We start from the raw sequence: 24,883 nt of genomic DNA, 5'->3' as shown, positions 1-24,883 counted from the left end.
AAGACTGCCTTTGTTGGGAAATAGATTAAAGTTCAGGCTTTCATGAGGATTAGTCCTTAACTGATATGGAGATGGATTTCCTGTCCACTTTGGTCCAGTGGAGATGGGAACAAATATGAGTCGGATGAAGTGTGGGACTCATTTAGAGTCCGCACAACAGCCATCATTGAGACTACTGGTTGTCCTGAGGGAGAGATCTGCAGTTTGTGCCAAAACCTTCCACAGCACTAGACAGAAGCAAGATGTCAGAGGGGAGCCGGAGGACTGGCACCAGGGACAGCGCAAACCCTTGCTTCATCAATGCTGACCTGGGTCTAATGCTGGAGTTCATGAGGGAGAGAAGAGAGGTCACCTCGTCCTGCAGCAGAAACCCCTGTCTGTTCAGCATCCCTCCACCCTATGCCTTCGCAGTGGCTGTCCTGCTGAGCAGGTGGCACTGGTTATACAACCTCTGTGCTTCTGTCTGGGGCTCCTGCAGAGAGGTAAGTAGGCATGTCTTCAAGGGATTTCCCATCCCCTAGGATCCATCTACGCAATTTTGAGGTTGATGTGATGTGAAGATCTGAGAAACCCTGGACTGGAGGAGGATGAAGGAATCATGGCAGCTACTGGGAAAACAGAAATCTCTTGTTGTGGTCGCAGACCAGTTGAATGTTGAGGAAGTGGAAGCCTTTCCCTTTGATGAATTTCAGTACTAGTCACTGGGTGCCTGGATGGTCACATGGGTGCATACATACATTGGATTACATATGTAGGATATACAGCACAGGAACAGGCCATTTGGCTCAACCAGCCCATGCCCGATATTTATGCTCCACTTGGACCTCCTCTCACCTTTCCTCATTTAAGTTTAGCACCATAACCCTCTATTTGTTTCTTCCTCAAATTATTATTTACTATTTATTATTTGCTTCACCACTTCCTGTGGTAGTGAGTTCTACATTCTCACTACTCTTTGGGTAAAGAAGTTTCTTCTGAATTCCCCATTGGATTTCTTGGTGACTACCTTATATCGATGGCCTCTAGTTATGCATGTCCCCAGAAGAGGAAACATTACGGGCAGAATTTTGCCGTGGTGAGCCGACACGTAAAATGGCGTGGGATGACATCGGGGGTTCTGCCCCCGACCCATTTAAATTTTCAGGAAGGCGGGCCGCAGCAAAGTCAGCTGCGGGCCCGCCGACCTGTCAATGGCCAATTGAGGCCATTGACAGGATCAATTATACAATTAAAGGACCTGCCCGTCCAACCTTAAGGTTGGTGGGCAGGCCAGAAGCCCCAGCAGGCAATAGAAAAAACATGAAACCTCATCCAGGGGCGGGATGAGGTTTCCTGTAGGATTTTAAAAAGTTTAATAAAGTTATTATGTATATTATGATCATGTTCCATCTCATGTGACATTGTCACATGAGGGGGACATGTTAGGGAATTTTTTTTCTATTTTTCAAATTTTTAAAAGTGTCAGCGATCTCCCTGAGGCAACACTTAGCCTCAGGGAGATGTGTGCTCTTTTGTGCGCATGCATGAAAGAGCGCACTCTTGCTTTTGGGGAATCCCCTCCGCCTGCACAGGAAGCACATAGCGCTTCCCGCCGGGTGTCACACTGGGCGGGCCTTAATTGGCCTGCCCATGTAAAATGGCAGCGGGGCCCGCTTCTCCGGCGGAGATCGGCTCCCCCCCGCCAGAGATTGGGTTGGGCCTGCCCGCCCGACAGGCAGAAAATTCTGCCCTATCTCTCTATCCACTCTATCAAAACATTTCATCATTCTAAAGGCCTCTATTAGGTCATCCCTCAGCCTTATTTTTTCAAGAGAAATGAGACCAAGCCTGTCAATCCTTCCCTGACGTATATACCCATGCATTTCTGGTAACATCCTTGTAAATCTTCTCTGCAACGGACATCAACAACCAGTGAGATGCAGCCATTTTTGAGATTCTGCTAAGGTCTGCAGCTGACCCTTGTAAAGAGACAGAATTGAAAAAGTTCAAAGCCACAGTGTTTTGACAGCTACAGATCAGTGTTGTGACATGCGTGGTTTTCAGTGCAAGGGCACAGATGTCTGTGGCCATCTGTCTGAAGAGTCACAGTCTCCTGTTGCAGTGGCCCTTGGTCATCTCAAGGTACCTCTGTCTTCAACGTTAGATCCGATGTTGAGGGTATGGCCTCTGTTGCTTTCCTGCTCCTCTTTCCTCTCCTGCATCTCCCTTCCTGTAAAAGGTATTGCTTGTCATTGCCACGGGACCTGAAATCTGATATTTAATGCTCCAATTTCCACCCGCGCCTTCCTTCCATACAGGTGGCCACCCAATTGCCCTTAGCAGCCTTGCCCTCCCCTGCTTTTCTACCTCCACAATGCCAAGGGGGTGTTGACCAGTTCCAAGCCCAGGAACTGAGTGTCCACTCTCCCTACCATCTGTACAGCAACAAGGGCACTCCATTACCAAGTGTCAAGACTCCCTTTGCCTTGCTGACATTTGTTTGGGGCCAGGGTGACGTCCTGGCCTTTAAATATTTGGAGAGAGAATGACATTTCTGTCTGCCCTCCCACACTGCTTATTGTTGCTGGCATTGGGTCCAGCGGCTTGAACTTGACAGGCCACTAAGCAGTAGTCTTTTCAGGCCCCCTCCCCAACCCACTCTGCCTCTATTCCTGATTTTGGTGGGGGGTGGTGGTGGAGAGGTCCAGAGTTCAACCTCCAAAATTCATCCCCAGGGATCAACCGAGTATGTCAATGGCAGCAGCAGAATCACAATGGGTGGAAGGCCCCAGAGAAAGGTGTTGGAAACTTGCAGGTAAATATATAGGTTTTTCCTTTTCTATTTTAGTTAGGAATACATGTTGATACCTAAATTAAAAGAACAATTATTTCATGTACAGAACAAGCTTGAATATCAGATTTCATAGATGTGTAGAATTTTTAAGTTTGTGAACAGGAGCATCCACAATATTTAGTTGTCAGTTGCACATATTGTAAAAAGGCAGCATTCACACACTGAGCTAAATCTCCCCTGCGAGTTTCGTCAATGCATATTGCATTTCACACTGCATTTAATTGCTGCAGAAGGAGCCTTTTTATTTCATTGTAGTCAGTTTTCTGTTTTGCAACTGCTGCCACACTGCTTCTGGAGATGAAATATTTCTTCACCAAGGCACTATCTGTGTGCAGTGGCCAGATGGCTTTTGTTCTCTCCCTCAAAAAAAAACGCAGCAGACTGTTCTTATCAAGGCAGCAGACTGACGACTGACTGAAAAAAAAATCTATCAAATGGAATAACATACCTCTTGCTCACAGAGGCACCCTGAATCCTTTCTATTTGTGGCCAGACACAAGCCGTAACAATTCCTCTTCCTCAAAGGAATACAAAAGCAGCAGGCCGCACAACTGACATGCCTGCATCTTTCTAGCCCATGAAAAACACTTTTAGTTTGAGCTTCATTGCATCCTGTATAGAATTTATATGTTCGTTTCTAAGGTTTACACATTAATGATCAATATAGGCATTTCCAATATTTCTATCATTGTGATTAATCACAATATACTTTTTATACACATGTTATCTGCCACTTTCAGTTCTTGTCAGATAGCAGGATGATGGTGAGGAGGGTGTTGAGAAGGGACACAAGGCAGAAAGATACCGTCATCCTCAATTATCTCAGTCACACTTAATGCCACAGGCCTTTCACAGCTAGTCCAATGATGTGGACAATTATCCCCTCTGTACAGCTTAGGAGGTGCAGGCATCTTTGTCCCTATCAGTTCTGCCTGCTCTCTTCTATTATGTACCACCTTAGAGAGGGCAGAATGTCAGCGATTGTAACAATGGAATTCACTCAGTCTCCTGTGATCCAGTACAGCTTTCCCGTTAAGAAAGGAAGATTGTCTTTAGGAGTTGGGAGTTAGCTGAAACACATGCTAGCCTTGCACGCTTTTTGGCCCCCTGTTGTGCATGTAGCCAGCAGCATAGGTTACACTGAGCTGCCTGTTGAAATCAGTCCAATGAAGAGACAACACAAAATATCCATCATACCTGCCTCCAGGGCAACAGGTGCAAATCCTGGCCCTGCACCCCAAAACAAGTGCACACCAATTTCTAGACCTTTACCGCTAAGATTTTTTCCATTATTCACAAATTATATTATCTAGTGTTTGGTCTCAGAATGAATCACTGATAATACACATTGTGGCCAGAGTGCCTTACAACCTGCTTCAATGGTTAGATGCACATACAGTATTACCTTGATCTTGGATGATCTAACATTTTGTGTTTTTGGAGCCAAGATTTTAAAATCTAGAATCAACAAAATTCACTTAGTCGGTGCAGCTCAATTGCATATTCTTGCTACCAAAAATTAAAAGTTGCACAGGAAGATTTTGACTTTTGAAGGACAAAATACCTTTGGTTACATATTGTGTCTCCAATTCAGGTCATTTACAGCTGTTCTGTTTACATTGACTGCTTCACTGGATCTCTCTCTTTTTCATTTTGATTATTAGAATTACTGAATCATTTCGTCCATCATGTTTGTAAGCTCTTCATTTCAGCTCTTTGAAAGAAACTATCCAATTAATGTCACAGCCTGAACTTTCCCCATCATTCTGCAAATTTTTCCTTCTAAAGTATTATCCAATTACCTTTTCAAAGTTATTATTGAATCTGATTCCACCACCCTTTCATGCAGTGCATTCCAGATCATAAGAATTTGCTAAGTTAAAAACAGCATTATTCTCTAGTTATTTGACAATTATTTTAAATCTGTGCCCTCTGTTAATGATGTTTCCTACCAATGGAAACAGTTTCTCCTTATTACTTAGTTAAAGTCCATCATATTTTTAACACCTCATTCAAATCCAACTCAAGACCGGGCATCCATGAGGCGCAGTGGGCCATCAGCACTAGCAGAATTGTATTCGATCACAATCTGTAACTGCATGGCCTGGCATATCCCCCATTCTACCATTAGCATCAAGCCAGGGGATCAACCCTGGTTCAATGAAGAGTGCAGGAGGGCATGCCAGGAGCTGCACCAGGCAAATCTAAAAATGAGGTGTCAACCAGTGAAGCTTATGCCAAACAGCATAACAGCATAAGCAGTAAGTGATAGACAGAGCTAAGCGATGCCACAACCAACAGATCAGATCTAAGCTCTGCAGTCCTGCCACATCCAGTCATAAATGGTGGTGGACCATTAAACAGCTCACTGAAGGAGGAGGATCCACAAATATCCCCATCCTCAATGATGGAGGAGCCCAGCTCATCAGTGCAAAAGATAAGGCTGAAGCATTTGTTACAATTCAGCCAGAAGTGTCGAGTGGATGATCCATCTTGGCCTCCTCCGGATGTTCCCAGCATCACAGATGCCAGTCTTCAGCGAAATTGATTCACTCCACATGATATCATGGAGAGCTGAACTCCTAAGGTAAGGTGAGAATGACTGCCCTTGACATCCAGGCTGCATTTGACAGAGTATGGCATCAAGGAGCCATAGCAAAACTGAAGTCAATGGGAATCAGCAGGAAAACTCTCCGTTGGTTGGAGTCATACTACACAAAGGAAGATGGTTGTGGTCGTTGGAGGTCAGCCATCTCAGCTCCAGGATATCACTGCAGGAGTTCGGCAGGGTAGTGTCTTCGGCCTAACTATCTTCAGCTGCTTCATCAATGACCTTCCTTCCATCATACGGTCAGAAGTGGGGATGTTCGCTGATGATTGCACAATGTTCAGCACCATTTGAGACTCCTTAGTCTGAAGCAATCCATGTCCAAATACAGCAAGACCTGGACAATATCCAGGATTGGGCTGACAACTGGCAAGTAACATTCCGGCTACACAAATGTCAGGCAATGAACATCTCCAACAAGAGAGAATCTAACCATCGCCCCTTGATGTTCAACGGCATTACCATCACTCAATCCCCCACTGTCAAAATCCTGGTGGTTACCATTGACCAGAAACTGAACTGGACTAGCCATATAAATACTGTGGCTACAACAGCAGGTCAGAGGCTAGGAATCCTGCAACGAGTAACCCACCTTCTGACTCCCCCAAGCCTGACCACCTTCTACAAGGCACCAATCAGGAGTGTGATGGAATACTCCCCACTTTCCTGGATGAATGCAGCTCCCACAACATTCAAGAAGCTTGACATCATCCAGGACAAAGCAGCCCACTTGATTGGCACCACATGCACAAACATTCATTACCTCTACCACTGATGCACAATGGCAGCAGTGTATACCATCTACAAGATGCACTGCAGGAATTCACCAAGGCTCTTTTGACAGCACCTTCCAAACCCATGACCATTCAGAAGGACAAGGGCAGCAGATAGATGGGAGCACCACCAGCTGGAAGTTCCCCTCCAAGTCACTCACCATAGAATCTAGAAAAATTACAGCACAGAAGGAGGCCATTCAGCCCATCTTGTCAATTCCAGCCTGAGGACACCCAGGTGCTCTTTCTAATCCCACCTTCTTGCCCCCAGCCCATACAGCACTTAAGGTGCAGATCCAAGTACTTTTTAAAAGAGTTTAGAGTTTCTGCTTCTACCACCAACTTGGGCAATGAATTCCAGACGCCCACTACCCTCTGCGTAAAAATGTTCTTCCTCATGTCCCCCCTACACCTTCTGCCACTTATCTTGAATCTATGTCCCCTGGTTCTAGTATTCTCTACCAAGGGAAACAATATTATCCTGTCCACTCTATCTATTCCCTTCATAATTTTGTACACCTCAATCAAGTCACCTTTCAGACTTCTTTGTTCTAAGGAAAATAACCCCAACCTATCCAAACTCTCCTTGTAGCTACACTTTTCTATTTCTGGCAACATTCTTGTCAACCTCCTCTGCACTCTCTCCAGAGCTAATACATCCTTCCTGTAACGTTGTGACCAGAACAATACTCCAGTGGTCACAATACTCCAGTTGTGGCCTCACCAGTGTTTTATACAATTCCAACATTATATCCTTACTTTTATATTCTTTACCTCTGCCAATGTAGGAGAGCATTCTATATCATTCCATAGTTCACGAGAATGATCCCAGGAATGAAAGGCTTAACATATGAGGTACGTTTGAGGACTCTGGGTCTATACTCGATGGAGTTTAGAAGGATGAGGGGGGAACTGATTGAAACTTACAGAATACTGAAAGGCCTGGTTAGAGTGGATGTGGGGAAGATGTTTCCATTAGTATGAGAGACTAGGACCCGAGGGCACAGCCTCAGAGTAAAGGAAAGACCTTTCAGAACAGAGATGAGGATAAACTTCTTTAGCCAGAGAGTGGTGAATCTATGGAATTCATTGCCACAGAAGGCTGTGGAGGCCAGGTCATTGAGTGTATTTAAGACCAAGATAGATAGGTTCTTGATTGGTAAGGGGAATCAAAGGTTACTGGGAGAAGGCAGGAGAATGGGGTTGAGAAAATTATCAGCCATGATTGAATGGTGGGGCAGACTTAATGGGCCGAATGGCTTAATTTCTGCTCCTATGTCTTATGGTCTTATGGTCTTATGCCTTCTTTACAACCTTGAATTGCTGCCTTCAGGGACCTGTGTACTTGTATGCCAAGATCTCTCACTTCATCTACCCCTCTTAGTATATTCCCATTTATTGTGTAATTCCTGTAACTGTTTGACCTCCCCAACCCATCTATATCATTTTGGAGATTATGGCTATCCTCTACACTATCCACTACTCGGCCATTCTTTGTGTCATCTGCAAATCTCCCATTCGTGCCCCCCACATTCACATCCAAATCGTTAATATATAACACAAACATCAAGGGTCCCAACACTGAGCCCTGTGGAACACCACTTGAGACAACTTTCCATTCGCAAAGGCATCCATTGACCATTACCCTTTGTTTCCTGTTACAAAACCAACCTTTTTTCCAGTTTGCCACATTACCCTGAATCCCATGGGCTTTTACTTTCCTGACCACTCTGCCATGTGGGACCTTGTCAAATGCCTTGCTAAAATCCATGTACACAACATCCACTGCACTACCTTCATCAACCCTTCTTGTCATTTCCTCAAAGAATTCAATAAAATTTGTGAGGCAAGACCTTCCTTTAACAAATCCATGCTGACCATGCCTGACTAGTCCATGCCTTTCCACATAACAGTTAATCCTATCTCTCAGGATAGATTCTACTAATTTGCTCACCACCGATGTAAGACTAACTGGCCTATAATTGTTTGGCATTTCCTTTGATCCCTTTTTAAACAATGGAACTACGTTTGCATTTCTCCAGTCCTCCAGTACCTCCCCTATATCTAGTGAAGATTAGAAAATCATCCTCAGAGCATCTGCTATCTCCTCCCTGACTTCCTTCAGCAGCCCCAGAAACAATCCATCTGGCCCTGGTGACTTTTGAAATTTCAAGGATTTCAACCCTTTGAGTACTTCCTCTCTCTGTATGACTATCCCGTCCAATATCTCGCAGCGTTCCTCCTGGACTATTATATCTACATCCTTTGTAAACACGGAGCCTCTGCATTTACACACAAGTTTCCATCTTCATCTCTGATAGGTCCCACTTTTTTCTTAACTAACCTTTTAGCATTAATGTATTGGTAAAACATTTTTGGGTTATCTTTAACTTTATTTGCTAATCTTTTCTCATGCCCTATCTTTGATTTCCTTATTTCCTTTTTTACTTCGTCCCTGCACTTCCTATATTCGTCTAGGCTATCTGCAGGGTTTAGTTCTTTGTGCCTATTGTACACTTTCTTTTTCTGTTTGATCTTCCCCTGTATCCCTCTAGACAACCAGGGGGGTCTAGATTTGGCAGTACCACTCTTATTTTTGTAGGGGACATGTCTACTTTGTATAATTAGGACCTCGCTTTTTAGTGCTTCCCACTGGTTTTCCACTGTTTTATCCTCCAACAGTGCTGTCCAGTCAATCTCAGACAAGTCCCTTCTCATTTCTGCAAAATTTGCTTTCCCCCCTGTTCAAGACTTTTACTCCTGCCTTATCTCTGTCCTTTTCCATGGTAATGCTAAATCTAACTGAATTGTGATCACTGTCCCCGATATGGTCGCCAACTATCACTTCACCCACTTGCCCTTCTTCGTTCCCCAAGACTAGGTCTAGAATTGCATCTCCTCTCATTGGGTTTGTCACTAATAGGTTGGAAAAATTTTCCTGGACACACTGCATGAATTTTTCTCCTGCAGTGCCCCTTTTATTATTTGAATGCCAGTTGATATTAGGATAGCTGAAGTCTCCTACAATTATTGCCCTCTTGCTCTTAAAGCAGACATTTGCCTACATATTTGTTCTTCGATCTCCCTTTCACTATTTGGGGGTCTGTAGTTTGCTCCCAGTAGTCTGACTGCCCTTTTTTTATTTCTAAGCTCAATCCATAAAGCCTCGTTTATTGACCCATTTAGTATATCATCCCTTCTCGTAACTGGAATTGTTTCTTTAACCATTAGTGCTTCCCTCCACCCTCTTTTTTTAATCTCCTACTCTATCATGTCTGAAGACTCTATAACCAAAGATATTAAGCTGCCAGTTTTGTCCCTCCTTTAGCCAGGTGTCCGTTATAGCAATGACATCCTGCTGCCATGTATCCACCTGTGTCCTTAACTCACCTACCTTGTTTGTAATACTCCTTGCATTGAAGTATAAACAGTTTAACCCAATCAATTTCCCTTGCTGGACACTTTTAAAATTTTGCCTCTCCTGTAACTCCATGTCTATCACAACGACCTAGCTAATGTTCTACCTCTATTTTTCTGATCTGAATCTGACCTATCTGATCCTACTCCTGGGATCCCATTCCCCTGCCACACTAGTTTAAATACTCCCCAACAGAACTAGCAAAAGCCCCCACAAGGACACTGGTCCCAGCCCGTCCGGTTTGTACAGGTCCCACCTTCCCCAGAACCGGTTCCAGTGCCTCAAGAATCTGAATCCCTCCCGGCTATTCCATCTCTCCAGCTACGTGTTCATTTGGTCTATCCTCTTATTCCTGCTCTTGCTAGTACGTGGAACTGGGAGTAATCCTGAGATTACTACATTTGAGGTCCTGCATTTTAATTTATCTCCTAACTTCCTGTACTGTGCTTGCAGGTCCTCATGCCTCAGTTTGCCTATGTTGTTGGTACCAATGTGTACCATGACCACTGGCTGTTTACCTTCCCTCCCCAGAATGTTCTGCACCCGCTCCGTGACATCCTGGACCCTGGCACCAGGGAGGCAACATACAATCCTTGATTCACATTTGCAGCCACAGAAGCGTCTGTCAGTGCCCCTAACTATTGAATCCCCTATCACTATAGCCCTGCAACTTGTTTTCTTCCCACCCCTCTGAGCAGTAGAGCCACCTACGGTGCCATGAATTGTTGCTGCTTTCCCCTGAGAAGCCATGCCCCCCAACAATATCCAAAGCTGTATATCTGTTAGAGAGGGGGATGACCATAGGGGACTCCTGCACTACCTTCCTGAGTCTTTTACTGTTCCTGATGGTCACCCATTCCCTTTCTGCCTATGTAATCTTCACCTGCGGTATGACCACCTCGCTAAACGTGCTATCCACAACTTGCTCAGCATCGCGGATGCTCCACAATGAGTCCACCCACAGCTCCAGCTCCAAAGTCCGTTTAGCTAGGAGCTGCATTTGGACACACCTTCTACACATATGGTCACCAGGGACACTGGAAGCGTCCCTCATTTCCCACATCCTACAGGAGGAGCATATCACGGGTCTGAGTTCTCCTGCATGACGTCGCTCTTGATTAAGCTAGTTACTCCCTTAAAAATACTCTAGCTCAGAGCCTTATTTATGTTAGCTAGGAACCTTGTTTTTGACCAGTTATACTCGTACAGTACTACTCTATACTTTTTTTATTTTAGCTCCTACCTCAACATTAAGCAGTGAATTACTTTAATAGATTGAAAAAAAAACTCACCAGGATTTACTCACCAATCAGCTGCTTTTTAAAAAATCCACTTTCAGAAGAATGTCCCTCACAGGTCTGGTGCACTTCTGAAGATACTGCCTCTCCCTCTCTCTCTCTTTTCTTTTGGTTTGAGGAGGAGGGAGGGATGGGAACACTACAGCAATGTAATGTTTGGGGCTATTCTGTTATTTGACAGTAGGTCCTCCTCGATCCCCTTCTGAGTTACGTTGACTGCACTGACTTCTCCCAGAATGCTTCTCAGTCACTTCTCACTACCACCCTCTGTTGGATGCTCTTCCTCCTGTTGACTGCAAGAGTCCTTCTCCTCGATCCCCTTCTGAGTTGCGGCGACTGCTCTGACTTCTCCCAGAATGCTTCTCAGTCACTTCTCACTACCGCCCTCTGTTGGATGCTCTTCCTTCTGTTGAGTGCAAGAGTCCTTCTCCTTGATCCCCTTCTGAGTTGCGGTGACTGCGCTGACTTCTCCCAGAATGCCTCTCAGTCACTTCTTGCTACCACTCTCTGTTGGATCCTGACTTGGAAATATATCGCCGTTCCTTCACTGTCACTGGGTCAAAATCCTGGAACTCCCTCCATAACAGCACTGTGGGTGTACCTACACCACATGGATTGCAGTGGATCAAGAATTTAGAGGTGGCCAATAAATGCTGGCTCAGCCAGCAAAGCCCACATCCCCTGAATGAATAAAAAGAGAACTTCCCTTAAGCTTCTCTGTTCCTTGGAGAACAATTAGTTATCTGATCATTCTACATTAGTCTTATCCCTGGCATCATTCTAGTAAATCTCCTCTGCACCCTCTCCAAAGCCTCCACCTCCATTCTAAAGTGTGATGCCCAGAATTGGGCACATTATTAAATGAGAAAAAAGTGACTGAATGCTAATATTATAGCTATTTTAATGGTACTTTTGTTAGTTTTAAAACTTTTAATAAATACTTGAATGTGAAAAAGGTTTCAAAACATTTGAAATATTTTTGATCACAGCTAATTCCTCCATTATTTATAGTGGTAGCATACAATTCATTACTGTACTTACATTCCCAAAACTACACAGTGTATTACATAATTATTAGTTATAAATTGTATCAGAGTATGTGCATTTTAGATAGTTACATTGGGTTATTGCAAATGCACATTCCTGTGGTTTATTGCTGTTGTGGGTTTTTTTTCTGGATTTTTTTTTATCAATTTGACATTAAAATACAGCATAAGAGGTTCATGCCAGTGATCAAGCACTTGAGAAAAATCTTGTTTGTATTAATTATCTATTGAGATCCCTTCAGAAATTTACAGAAGTTTAAGAAATAACAGATTGTAGCAAATTTTATTAAGCATCTTTGAACTTACTTTTTCAATGTTGCATTAATGCATATTTTTGCACCAGACATGGGTAGAGAAGGAGTCTGCATCAAGTGCAATGACTAAGCAAACTTCCATCCCAACAACATACTAAATAGCAACAGCAGTCTGTAAATTTGGCAGGAGTTGAGCCAGTTCTGTATTCATCTCATGTCAGTGAGAAATGTTGTTGTTGAACATAATACAAATGAATGTGGAGGAAAACATGGTAGATTTGTAAGCAATTGAAAAGATAGAAAGAACTTGCATTCATATAGCATCATCCACATCCTCATAAAGTCCCAAAGTACTTCATGACTAGTGAATTGCTTTTGAAGTTAATTGCTGTTATATCAGTTAATTTATGCAGAGCTTGGTCTCAACATTAGCAATTAGATAAATTACCAGTTAACCTGCTTTGTTGGACATAAGTTCAAAGGCTGGAAAACCTGTTCATGGACTGCATACAGTTTCCAGACTGTAGTTTGCATATTCTAAAGTGAGCCAATTGAATTAGAACCTGGATTTGAACCAGTGAAATTTTACCAAAGATAAAAATATAGGTAGATAAGTTGAGTAGTTTTGGTTAAACTGAAATGGAGAATAGGAGGCCACTAATGGGCTCACATTTCCCTTCACTCTTTCTTTTACTATATTTATAAAGACCTTATTTTTATTCTTTCATGGGATGAGCATCACTGGCAAGGCCAACATTTGTTCTCCATCCCAAATTGCCCTCGAAAAGTTGGTTGTGAGCTGTCTTCTTGAACCACAGCAGTCATTGTGGTGGAGGTACACCCACAGTACTGTTAGGAAGACAGTTCGAGGATTTTGACCCAGTGACAGAGAAGGAACGGCGATATATTTCCAAGTCAGGATGGTGTGTGGCTTGAAAGGGAACTTGCAGGTGATGGTGTTCCCATCCATCTGTGGCCATTGTCCTTCTAGTTAATAGAAGTCACGGGTTTGGAAGGTGCTGTCGAAGGAGGCTTGTTAAGTTGTGGCAATGTTTCTTGTAAATTGTACACACCACTACCAGCACGTGCTGGTGGTGGAGAGGGTGAATGATTAACATGATGGATGGGGTGCTAATCAAGTGGGCTGCCTTGTCCTGGATGGTGTTGTGATCCCCGTAGAGACCGATGACTTTTAAAAAGATAGTTGAGTTCCCAGTGACTGACTTATAGAAATCCCATGAAAAGATTTCAAGCTTTAAGACTTTTACTGTAAAAAACAAACTAAAAGCAACTGAACTAAAGATTACTTAGAGGCAATTAATACTCTAAACTACAGAAAAGATATCCTTCTTGATGCTTTAAGGTGACTGATATCCTCACGCCGTATACATGTACATCACAGCACACTCTCCACAGGACTGCAGTCTTTATAGGAAACAGTTCACAGTCAGTGCCAGCTTCCAATGGGTCCCCATTTCCCCATTTCACTGAGTTGTAATGTCAAGTAATGGTCAAAAGACTCTTCCCTCAATTTTCAGAGAATTTCCAAACTGACTACCAGCAGTAAGGTCTATTCTGGAGATTTCTCCTCCCGGCATCACCAGGGCAAATCTTCCATAGTTTTTAGAGTGCCATGGGATGTGTATTTTCACCCAGAATCCATCCCCTGCCTGCATCCCACCTGGTTGCTCGCCAAGGATTCACAGATTTCTCCACTCTGCCAACCACACCAGCTGCAGCCTTTTGTCTCTGTGAGACCTCTCTCTTTCTCTCCCTTTCTTTCTAGCCAAACACTCAGAGACTGAAAGTGTGTCCACAGTTAGCCCAGCTTCTCTTGCTTTTGTTTCCAAGTATGAAGCTGTTGCACCTTGCTCTCAGCAAGTCTCAACCTGGGCCCCCGACCCCATGGTAACCAAGATAGCTAAGTTCGTTGTTAGTCCGAATTTAAAGCAGATCACATGACCCACTTAATTTCTCCATTTTGCCTTGAATTAAAGAGACTGTCCAAAAACATAATCATTTTATAAAACCTCGCATCCATAACATTGGTGTCAAGCTTCTTGGGTGCTGTTGGAGCTGCACTCCTCTAGGGAAATGGAGAGTATTCCATTCCTAACTTGTGCCTTGTAGATGATGAACAAACTTTGGGGAGTCAGGAAGGTGAGTTATTTACCACAGAATTCCCAGCCTCGATCTGACCTACTGTTGTAGCCACAGTATTTATATCGTTGGTCCCATTAAGTTTCCAGTCAATGGTAAACCCAGAATGTTAATGGTGCACAGAGTCAATGATAGTAATGACATCGAATGTCAAGGGTCAATGGTTAGATTCTCTCTTGTTGGAGATGGTCATTGTCTGACACTTGTGTGATGTGAATGTTAATTGCCACCTATCTGCCCAAGCCTGAATGTTGTCCAGGTTTTGCTGCATTTGAACACAGGCTACTTCATCTGAGGAGACATGAATGGTACTGAACACTGTGCAATCATCAATGAACATCCCCACTACTGATCTTATGAAGGAGGGAAGGTCGTTGATGATGCAGCTGAAGATGGTTGAGCCTAGAACACAATCCTGAGAAACTCTTGCAGTGATGTCCTGGGACTGAGATAATTGGCCTCCAACAACTGCAACCATCTTCTTTTTTGTTAGTTACAACTCCAACTAGTGAGGAGTTTTCCCTCTGATTCCCATTGACTTCAATTTCGCTGGGGCTCCTTGATGTCATACTCAGTCAAATGCTGCTTTGGTGTCAAGGGCAGTCACTCTCACCTCACCTCTTTTACTCATGTTTGTTCCAAGGCTGTAATGAGGTCAGGAGCTGAGCAGCCTTGACAGAACCTGAATTGAGCATCAGTGAGCAGGTTATTTCTCCGTAGGTGCTGCTTAATAACATTGTTGTTGACACCTTCCATATCTTTGCTGATAACCAGGAGTAGATTGATGGGATGATAATTGGTTGGATTGGATTTGTCCTGCTTTTTGTGGACAGGATATACCTGAGCAATTTTCCACATTGTTAGATAGGTACCAGTGTTGTAGCTGTACTTGAACAGCTTGGCTAGGGGTGCAGCTAGTGCTGAAGCACAAGTCTTCAGTGCTACTGTTGGATATTGTCAGGGCCTATAACCTTTGAGGATCTAGTGCCTTCTGCCATTTCTTGATATCATGCGGAGTGAATTGAATTGGCTGAAGACTGGCATCTTTGATGTAGATGACCACAGGAGGAGAGTGGGATGGATTTTCCACTTGGCAGTTCTGGCTGAAAATGGTTGCAAATACTTCAGCTTTGTTTCATACACTGATGTGCTGGGTGGCCCCATCATTGAGGATGGGGATATTTGTGGAGCCTCCTCCTCCAGTGAATTGTTTGATTGTCCACCACCATTCACAACTGGATGTGGCAGGACTGCGGAGCTTAGATCTGATCCGTTGGTTGTGGGGTCATTTATCTCTGTCTATCATATGCTGCTTCTGCTGTTTGGCATGCATGTAGTCCTGTGTTATAGCTTCACCAGATTGGCACCTCATTTGTAGGTATGTCTGGTGCTGCTCCTGGCATGGTTTCCTGCACTTCCAATTAAACCAGAGTTGATCCCTTGGCTAGTTGGTAATAGTAGAGTGAGGAATATGCCATTACATGAGGTTACATATTGTGATGGATTCAAATTTTGCTGCTGCTGATGGCCCACAATGCCACATGGATGCCCAATTTTGAGCTGCTAGATCTGTTCTGAATTTATCCCATTTAGCATGGTGTTAGTGCCACACAACACAATGGAGGGTATCTTTAATGTGAAGGCAGGTCTGCATCTGCACAAGAACCATGCAGTGGTCATTCCAACCAATTGTGTCACGGGCAGATGCATCTATGATAGTAGATTGGTGAGGTTGAGGTCAAGTAGATTTTTCCTTTTTGTTGGTTCCATCACCACCTTCCGAAGATATGTCCTCCGGGACCTAGCCAGCTCAGTCAGTAAATGGTACTACTGAGTGACTCTTGGTGAAAGGCATTGAAGTCCCCCACCCAGAGTACATTCTGTGCCCTTGCTACCTCAGTGCTTCTCCCAAGTGGTGTTCAACATGAGCATCACTGATTCATCAGCTGAAGGAGGGTGGTAGGTCAGCAGGAGGGTTACTTGCCCATTTTTGACTTGATGCCATGAGGCTTCAGGGGACTCAGAGTCATGTATTCCTAGGGCAACTCCCTCCTAACTGTATGTTACTGTGCCACCACCTCTGATGGGTCTGCCCTGCCAGTGAGACAGGACGTACCCAGAAACTATGATGGGGGAGTTTGGGACGTTGGTTGTAAGGCATGATTCAATGAGAATGATTAGGTCTGGCTGTTGCTGGGCTAGCCTGTGGGACAGCTCTCCCAATTTTGACACAATTCACCAGATATTAGGAGGAAGGACTTTGAAGAGTCGATTGGGTAGGTTGTGTCATTGTTGTTTCTGATGCCTAGATCAATGCTAGATGGTCCAACGAAGTCCATTCCTTTGTGACTTTTCTATAATGGTTTGATATTAATGAGTAGCTTGCTAGGCCATTTCAAAAGCAATTAAGAGTCAACCACAGTGCTGTTAGCTTCCTTAACTCTTGCAAGTTGTTTTGCATATTCCCTTTTTTGCACCCATTACTTTTTCTGTATCCTTTGTATTCATTTTTATAGCTCTTCCAATCTGATAGATTTCTAATTTTCCTTGCTTTTATGTAAGTCTTTTTTGTTTAGTTTGATTCTGCCTCTTATCTCATTTATAGATCATGGTTGCTTAACTATCCAACCTTTGAATCTAATGCATTTTTACTGATTTGGTATTGTACCAAGTACATCTTTGAATGCTTCTCAATGTTTGTCTGTAAACTTACCCATTCATCGTTCAACCCATTTTGCAATCAATTCATTTCTCATCCCTTTGAAGTTTGATTTATTTAAGTTTAAAACCTTGGTTTGTGACTCTCCCTTGAAACTAATATCAAATTTAAATATAATGGTAACTTTTTGCAAGATGCTCCCTTACCATCAGATTATTAATTAATTTTAGTTTGTTACCCACTACTAAATCTAGTATGGCCTGTCCTCTTTTTAGCTTTATAATTGAACTTGAATTTAGCTGATGGGTACGTTTCGCTGTTTGTGTCAGAATTAAAATTATGGTTGGGCCCAATTATGTCATGAATCCAATATGCATACTAAAAGAAGAACTCCACAGCTTCAGTCAGGTATCTTTGTCCCTTGTTCAAGCAAACAGTTCAAAATTGAAGATGTAGGGATCCTGTCAGAACATCAGTAGATAAGTGTCCCATTTGATTTTAGTTGCCCACCCACCCAGTTTCTGGTGAGCTGATGCGGTTAATACTGACTCCAAGGTGCACTAAGTAACATTAAATACTCTTGTAGGGTTTTAGAAAAGGTGGGAATAAGTCATTTGGCCCCTCATTTTGGTAACCATGACAGCTCTATCCTCTAATCCCTTCTCCACAAGTCTAAATACCTTTGCTTCTCAACTACTATGTTCCTTTTTTACACCTTCATCAATTCTGCATCATCAGAGCAGTGTATTCCACACTCTCTCAAGCCAGTGTTGAAAATTTTTTGCATTTTCACATTTAACTGGCTCAGTTCATGTTCTGAGTCTGTGTTCTTGAGTTTTCAAAGCAACTGAATGCTTAATGTTCTAAAGTATTCCAAAAACACAATGTTTGTTTATATGTCACCCAAGTAGGCAGCTAAGTGTCCCATTAAACATAAAGATTGGAACCCCGAAGCTAAGTCATATTGAACAGATATGAAAGTCCAGATCAAGTCTGCTTCAGCCCTAACATTATGGAAGAACGCCAACAAGCAACAAAGCACCAATTGTTCTATAACCCCTTTCTTCAATTAAATGAAGAGACAAATATCTGTAGAAACAGTTCAATGATTCTCTTCGGAAATATAGGAGGGATGTATTATTAATAAATAAATCTAATAGTCTATTCACATTTTCATTCTCTGTTGTTTGTAAATACTGCCAAATAGAGAAAACATCAGTTATATAGAGATATCATATAGCACAAATGGAGGATATTCTGCCCATCATCTCTGTATGAGTACTTTGTTACAAAAACCTGAAATTCCATTTCTTGCTCACTCCTTTGCCTTCTATATTCTTATGCTTTGAATATTTATCCATTTTCCCTTTAAGGATGCAAATGCCCCGTCTCAACCATTTAATATTGTGCTGATGTTTTGACTTCTTTGTGGAATGAATAGTTGATTTGAATGGAAACATAATTAATATTTGAGTTCTGATTGTTTTCTGGGGAAAGATAGATGGAGGCATTCAGGTGAGTTGGCAAAAAAATTAGAAACATCGCACAGTCAAAATATATTAATCCAATCTGAGCTATAGGGGATAATTTTCAGCTTACTGCTGGCAAAATTTGTCCAAGCAAAATATGAGGTTTGGCTTTCAGCCCCTTTTCAAACAGGTCAGTAAATACTGTACAAATAATAAACATGGGCTAGGTTATGATTGCAATTGGACTGATGAGTTCAGGTCATAACAGTATAACAACCCTACCATTAAACAAACAGGAATCAACAGTAATAGCAATATTTCAAAGGACTAAGCGATTTCACATATGAAAGAGGAACATGATCTTTCCACTTTACACAGTAGAAATGAATGGAACTGCAAATACAAAGGTGCACTACATTGACATTGTAAGTATATAATCTATCATAATAGTCAAAATATTAAATTAGAAATATGAAGAACTGTGTTAAAAGTTGCACATAAATGGGAACAGTTGATGTTATTCATGAAATATTAACTTATTAAATATATTAATGCTTAAGACACAAAATTCATCATGTAAATAGTTTGGCAGTCCCTGTTAACATAACTATATGCCTAACCAGGGCATTTTAATCAAGCTAGTAACATGTTATTAAAGGGCAGCTACTTAATAGTAAGTAATGGCAATTCCTGATAATAAGTATAAAGCATTCAGGTTTATTGTGGTGCATGCTAATGAGCTTTTACAGTAGTGTGTAGAATTTCAGGTTAAGGATAATACTTTATAAAATTGATTATTCTATCTCAAATATATGAAATATATTGAAATATTTTATATTTAATTTTGAGAAAAGCTATAATTTCATTTGTCACTTATTAATGGAAAGGAATTATAATACCCATGACTAGTAAACATCTGAACACACTGGCAGATTGAAGTTTCTCATAGCTGATAATAGAAAGCCGATGAATGGGCATATTGTGTACAATCGCACTTACCAAATATTACTTGTAAATATCCCTGGTCTAGCTGTTAAAAAGAACTGCGAACTCAATCCTATTAATATTCATAGGTACATATTGGACTTATAATTTTTAGTTTCTTTATGTCTCTCTGCTAAGTATATTTTTGTTGCCCAGGTCATATTTTTCTATATCTTATTTTTCTGATAGGCTGTAATCAAAAATAAGGTAGCTAAGCTTAAAGAATAATTAAAGGCAATTGTCTTGCACTGAACACGAATATAAAAGCAGCTTGAGGGTATCTGCGAAGGAATGGAGAAATGTCTGCAATTTTTAAAACTCTTTTATAGTAATTTCAATATTTGGTTCTACCAGGGAAATGTAAGTTTTGCGTTGGGCTCCCTTTCCACCGCAAAAAACATAAACTTGACTGTTCATTCCACAAATGTTGACTGATTTATTGTTTCCAGCACTTTCTGTTTATGTTCTTACATGCTTTAGTCTCTGTTGCCTCTAATTAAAACTCCTGACGATCAGATACTATAAAACACTGGCCCTCTATCCAGCTCTACCTGTCCCAACTCCCCCAAACACCCCCCCCCCCACCCTTAAAGCAGCTTATATTTCACCTCTTTACTATTTTTACTTAGTTCTGTTGAAGAGTCATACGGTCTCGAAACGTTAACTGTGTTCCTCTCCAGACCTGCTGAGTTTTTCCAGGTATTTTTATTTTTGTTTTGGATTTCCAGCATCCGCAGTTTTTTGCTTTTATCTTTTTACGATAAAACACTGTTCTGGTTTGCAGGGGAATGTTGCAGTCCACAATAACACACTGATCTAACCACTATCCAAATTGGCAGCTCATCGCTGGAGTCAGCAAGTACAAGTCACTATTTTCAGATTTCAATTTTTTAAGTGTGTTAAGATTGTTACAGGAGCCAAATACTGCCGTAGAAATAGAGATTGATTGGATGTATGTGTTTCTCAAGTCTTCTCCCATGTTAAGATAAATTATGTTAAATAAGAAAAAAAAACTCCTCTAATTGTTATTTATAGCAATATGACAAGTATTCTTTTTTCCTTATAATTGTCATTGTAATTAATATACTGTGATAGTACATATTTGTAAGATACAAATCAATATTTGATTAGTTTTGTGATCATTGCCATAATCATAAAGCTAGATTCCTGTTTTTACACACACCTACCGAAACAAAGGTACTGATATTTAGTCTGAAGTAATTGTTTAATGGGCTCGGAGCTCAGTGAATGAGTCATCCGATTATATTCGTGGTAATAGATCTGAGCATGTGCAGATGTCTGCCGGTAGAGGAAATAGCAGTGTTAAACTTAAATCAAACATTCACACGTGATTTATTTACAGATTTTTATTTAGGTCATTTGCACTGGGTGAATACTCCAATATATTCTTGTCTAGTTTAAATAAAATTCCCAAATGTTTCAAGAGAAAAAGTGCAATTAAACTATATTGGAGTTCACGAAATGATCAGCATAATTCTCGCAATTCGCTCATTTTCACTTCACAATAACACTTTGCTGAATGTCTGGCATACAAAGGTGTTAAGGCAACTGAAATATTGATTTATTCATAACAACTGCTGGCTTTGGCATAGAAAATCGGATACCATTCTGTGGACAGCTCCTGGTTTCATCTGTTACACGGGAGTCTATCCCAGCCATTGAAAGTAGTGCTCTGGCATAATCTGTTTTCAACTGCCTTTCACTCTGTAATTGTGCCGGCTGTGTGTGCGAGACAGCCATTGTGAAGCAACCTTTGCCCTTAAGGCATGAGCTAATTTGAATGCATGCCTCAGTAATACAGCAGAGACTGAGAGAAGTGTATGTGGATTCCCCGCTGATGTTTGTATGGAATAATTGCACCTGCCTTCAAAATACAGTGAGCAGCTCAAAGCTATGGACTATTCAGGGGCGCGATCTCTTTGTCAGCTACGGGGTGGTCGGTTGTCCTTTCAGCACCCACATGTGTGAATATTTCTCCTTCAAGGCTATGTGCATTGGCTATAGAGGACCAACCCCGAGTTTAACCCTCCCTCATGGTATCCTGTTTCAGAGATCTGTCTCGCTGCTCACACAGCTCAGCTGTCTCCTGTAGGTGTGTTTGCTTATTCCTTCTTCCGCAAATTTGAGCTGATTCTACTTCCATTGTATTAGTAAGCCATTTTAGGCAGTGCTGGAGATTTTGAGGATCTATTTAAATTGCTAAATGTGCAACAGCAAGGTGAGAAATTTGCACCTCGAGACTAGTGGAAAATAGGACCTTAAACATAAAACAGCGGGAGTCCTTACTAGATGAAAACTGTACTCAAGAACTGGATCATTCTGTTCACGGAAGAGTAATCGGTAAGATATGTTTATTACAGGTACAGCTAAAGCCGACTTTATTAACTTCTTTTAATTATTGACAAGGCAATGATAAGAGAGTTTAAAGTGGAACTTTGAGTACTGATTGGCTTAGTAACAACAGCAATAGTTTTGCCTATAATAATGCTCTGCTTGCAGAGTATGTGAAATGTAAGTTGTTAAGAGAAAGAAATTTTGTCAGAGTTCCAACAGGAACTGGAACTGTAGGATGCCATTGCTGCTAGTTGGAATGTTGATTTACTATTAACTGGATGACTGCAAGTTGCTAATAAATTCGCTTATTCCTGTTAGCTCTTTTTAAATTTCCTGCCATTTTTTGCGTCCTTTTCCTCCCCGTGTACGGATACGAAAGCTTGTTTTGCTTTTTATTATAATTTGCTGTTATTTCTTTGGTATACGTAAGAACAGTAAATTTCCGGTACAGCATAAAGATGTAAACCTGTTTACTGTTCTTATTACCCATCTCGGATAATGGTCCTTTTGCAAAGCATCCAGTTAAGTCTTGGTTTCTAATCAGCTTCAATCAATGTAGTTTGCTGTGTTCAAAGTAAGTTAAAGGATATGAAGAATAGACCGATAAACATACATCCATAACAACAACTAACACGGATCTGCTGCTTCATTCATGAATGTGATATTTTTGATGTTCATCAAGTTGTATTGCTATAATGGAATAATTGAGCTTCATGTTAGAACCAAAAAATGTCATCCCCTTTTAGTGATTCATTCAGGTCAGCATATTCTTTGCAACCATGTGCAAAATGCAAGGGGGAGGGACTGTGACTGTTCAGCTGCAAGGCACTTTTGTAGTCCATTTTTGTAATACTTTCTCACTGAATACAAATAGCTGTTTAGACAAAAACCATATATTGAGAGAATAACAAGATTTGTGTACCACTGAAATTCTTGAGGGAGAAACATGTACAGCCATCATAAGGATGAAAACTAACAAAGAAAAATAGTCAATGGTCACTATGGAGATTTAGGTCAAAGAGTGCTGGAATTTGCTATTGAATTTACTCAAACAACAACCTCTTAAGATGCAGACACTCCAAATTTGGAGGATTCCAAGATGAGAAGTGATCAGCTGGCCAAGCCTGTGTGTTGTGGTCAACCGTCAACCGAAATTGAATCGTATCGTATTGTCATTCATTTAAAATGCTCAGTAGGAATTGCAAAATAATCTTCAACACATTTTCCTCTGATTTTATTCCAAATCTCTGGGCTACCTCCTGGCATCCTGACACTGTGCAGTGAAGTTGTTTCACTCCAGTATAATATTTTGCCTATTACAGTATATAGAGATTCGAATGGCATAACTGCATGGTTCAGTTAAATATTGTCGCATTAGTTATGACAGATCTTAACTTTCTTTTGAATATTAAAATGTAATTATGTGAACACTTTAACAATAATAGTGAAAAATAATTCACAATGTCAATTATTTTTACATCTAAAATACATAGTGGGGAATTGTTAAATGGGAGATTTCATCAAATCTCCCATTTGCAGGTAGCTGACTGGACACAAGTTATTTCCAGATATGCACCAACAAGAAGAATAATTTTCCAGTTTAGTTGGCATTTTATTTTAAAATAGGGCAGGTTGATGATGATTCCAACCCTTGGATAAATATTCCCCCTGATTTGGAGGAATGCTTTTACCTGTATTTTATCACTGTGTCAAGCATCCCTCTGTGAACGTTATGCTGGAGCTATACATCTTCCCAGATGCTATTAACTAAATACTTCTGGGAGTAAAATTATTTAAATGAAGCCCACACCACCTAACCACCAGCACTACACTTTTCCATCAGAATCCTTCCCTCTAGTTTTCCAACTTTTGTTTATTTTTGTTTATTTTTCCTTTAAAGGAAAGATCTGTTTCAACAGAATGATCACAGAATTCAATTTTGTCAGGTTTACTCACCCCAATCAGATTTTTAAAAAATTAAATGTTTGAACACCACACCCAATATCTTTTACACTGGCCAGCCCTACAAATACTGACTGTACATTGGAGAAATAACAAGATTGATATTTATTGGGTGAAATTGATAATTCTAATTCTATCTAAATGTTATGCACAAACATCTCCTTGCTGGTGCTACATAGTTTGATTGTCCTATTTCTTAACTGAGCTGAAGTGAGAGGAGTAATTCTGGTGACAGGTGGCAGTTGGCTTCTACAAACTGAGATGTGAGATGGTCACAGTTTGGAACCTCTGGATACAGGGTCATATGGTGTCTCTGCAACAGCTGGAGCCACAGCTGATGTAGTGGCTGCTGGTGCCTGCATTTTCTGAGTTATTTTCTCAATCCATTGAGATACCTGGCTAGTATAAAAAGATATGCACCCATTTGGGAGGGTGCTGCTTCATTGAACCCTGAAATGGATGGAACATGAAAAGAAGGAGAATTTTTTTTTAAAATCCAAATTGAAAATCAATTAAATATGACAAACAATTCTTTATAATTTAATTAAACAAAAGCACTTGTAAGCACTTCACAAATGTGCAAATATAATATTTAGATTATTGGAAAGACTAAGGACATGAGCAAATCACCACATTATTGTACTGCCACTTGTAAAGTGATTTTGAATTTACCACAATATTATTGAAAGGATTCTGCAAAGAAAACCCTCACTATAAAAATTGCACTTTTTAAAAAAAAAATCTTGGTGAAAATATGATATATTTTCATTCCACAATCAATTTGAAAGCACTGAATGTGCAATTTGTTTATTTATGGATTTCTTGATGGCCTTGTCTCATTTAAGGTTTGGAAAGAACTTGCATTTTAAAATCCTCTTTTCAGAATTCTAATTTGGAGGAGGGAGCATGTAAATGGTTCTGCATCAGATTCTCAATCTGAGATGTTTTCAATTTCATTCTTATCTTTTTCTCAAAATACTTCTCTTTATGATCACAGTGCAGCATTAATTATAGTCATAGAATAATTAATAAACTGAACTACGCTGTCTTCCCAACTGGGTGAA

The 24,883-nt window shown here is 41.1% G+C and overlaps 1 protein-coding gene across 5 annotated transcripts in view; it reads left to right on the top strand.

Moving 5' to 3' along the window:
- The window catches only part of LOC121281361 (ras-GEF domain-containing family member 1C-like), a 252,523-nt gene that overhangs the window by 162,983 nt on the left and 64,657 nt on the right, over positions 1-24,883 (top strand). For 3 of the 5 annotated variants that reach the window (XM_041194294.1, XM_041194295.1, XM_041194291.1), the window contains exon 1: positions 21,408-21,863. The exons of 1 other annotated variant lie outside the window; for it this stretch is intronic. The gene's annotated coding sequence lies outside the window, so the exon portion shown is untranslated. One more of the 5 variants, XM_041194293.1, reaches the window with a different exon arrangement.

The sequence above is a fragment of the Carcharodon carcharias genome, chromosome 8 (genome assembly GCF_017639515.1).
Source record: "Carcharodon carcharias isolate sCarCar2 chromosome 8, sCarCar2.pri, whole genome shotgun sequence".
In the NCBI taxonomy this organism is placed as follows: Eukaryota; Metazoa; Chordata; class Chondrichthyes; order Lamniformes; family Lamnidae; genus Carcharodon; species Carcharodon carcharias.
Note: the sequence above shows the minus strand (reverse complement) of the source record. Positions and strands in the feature narration are given on the sequence as shown.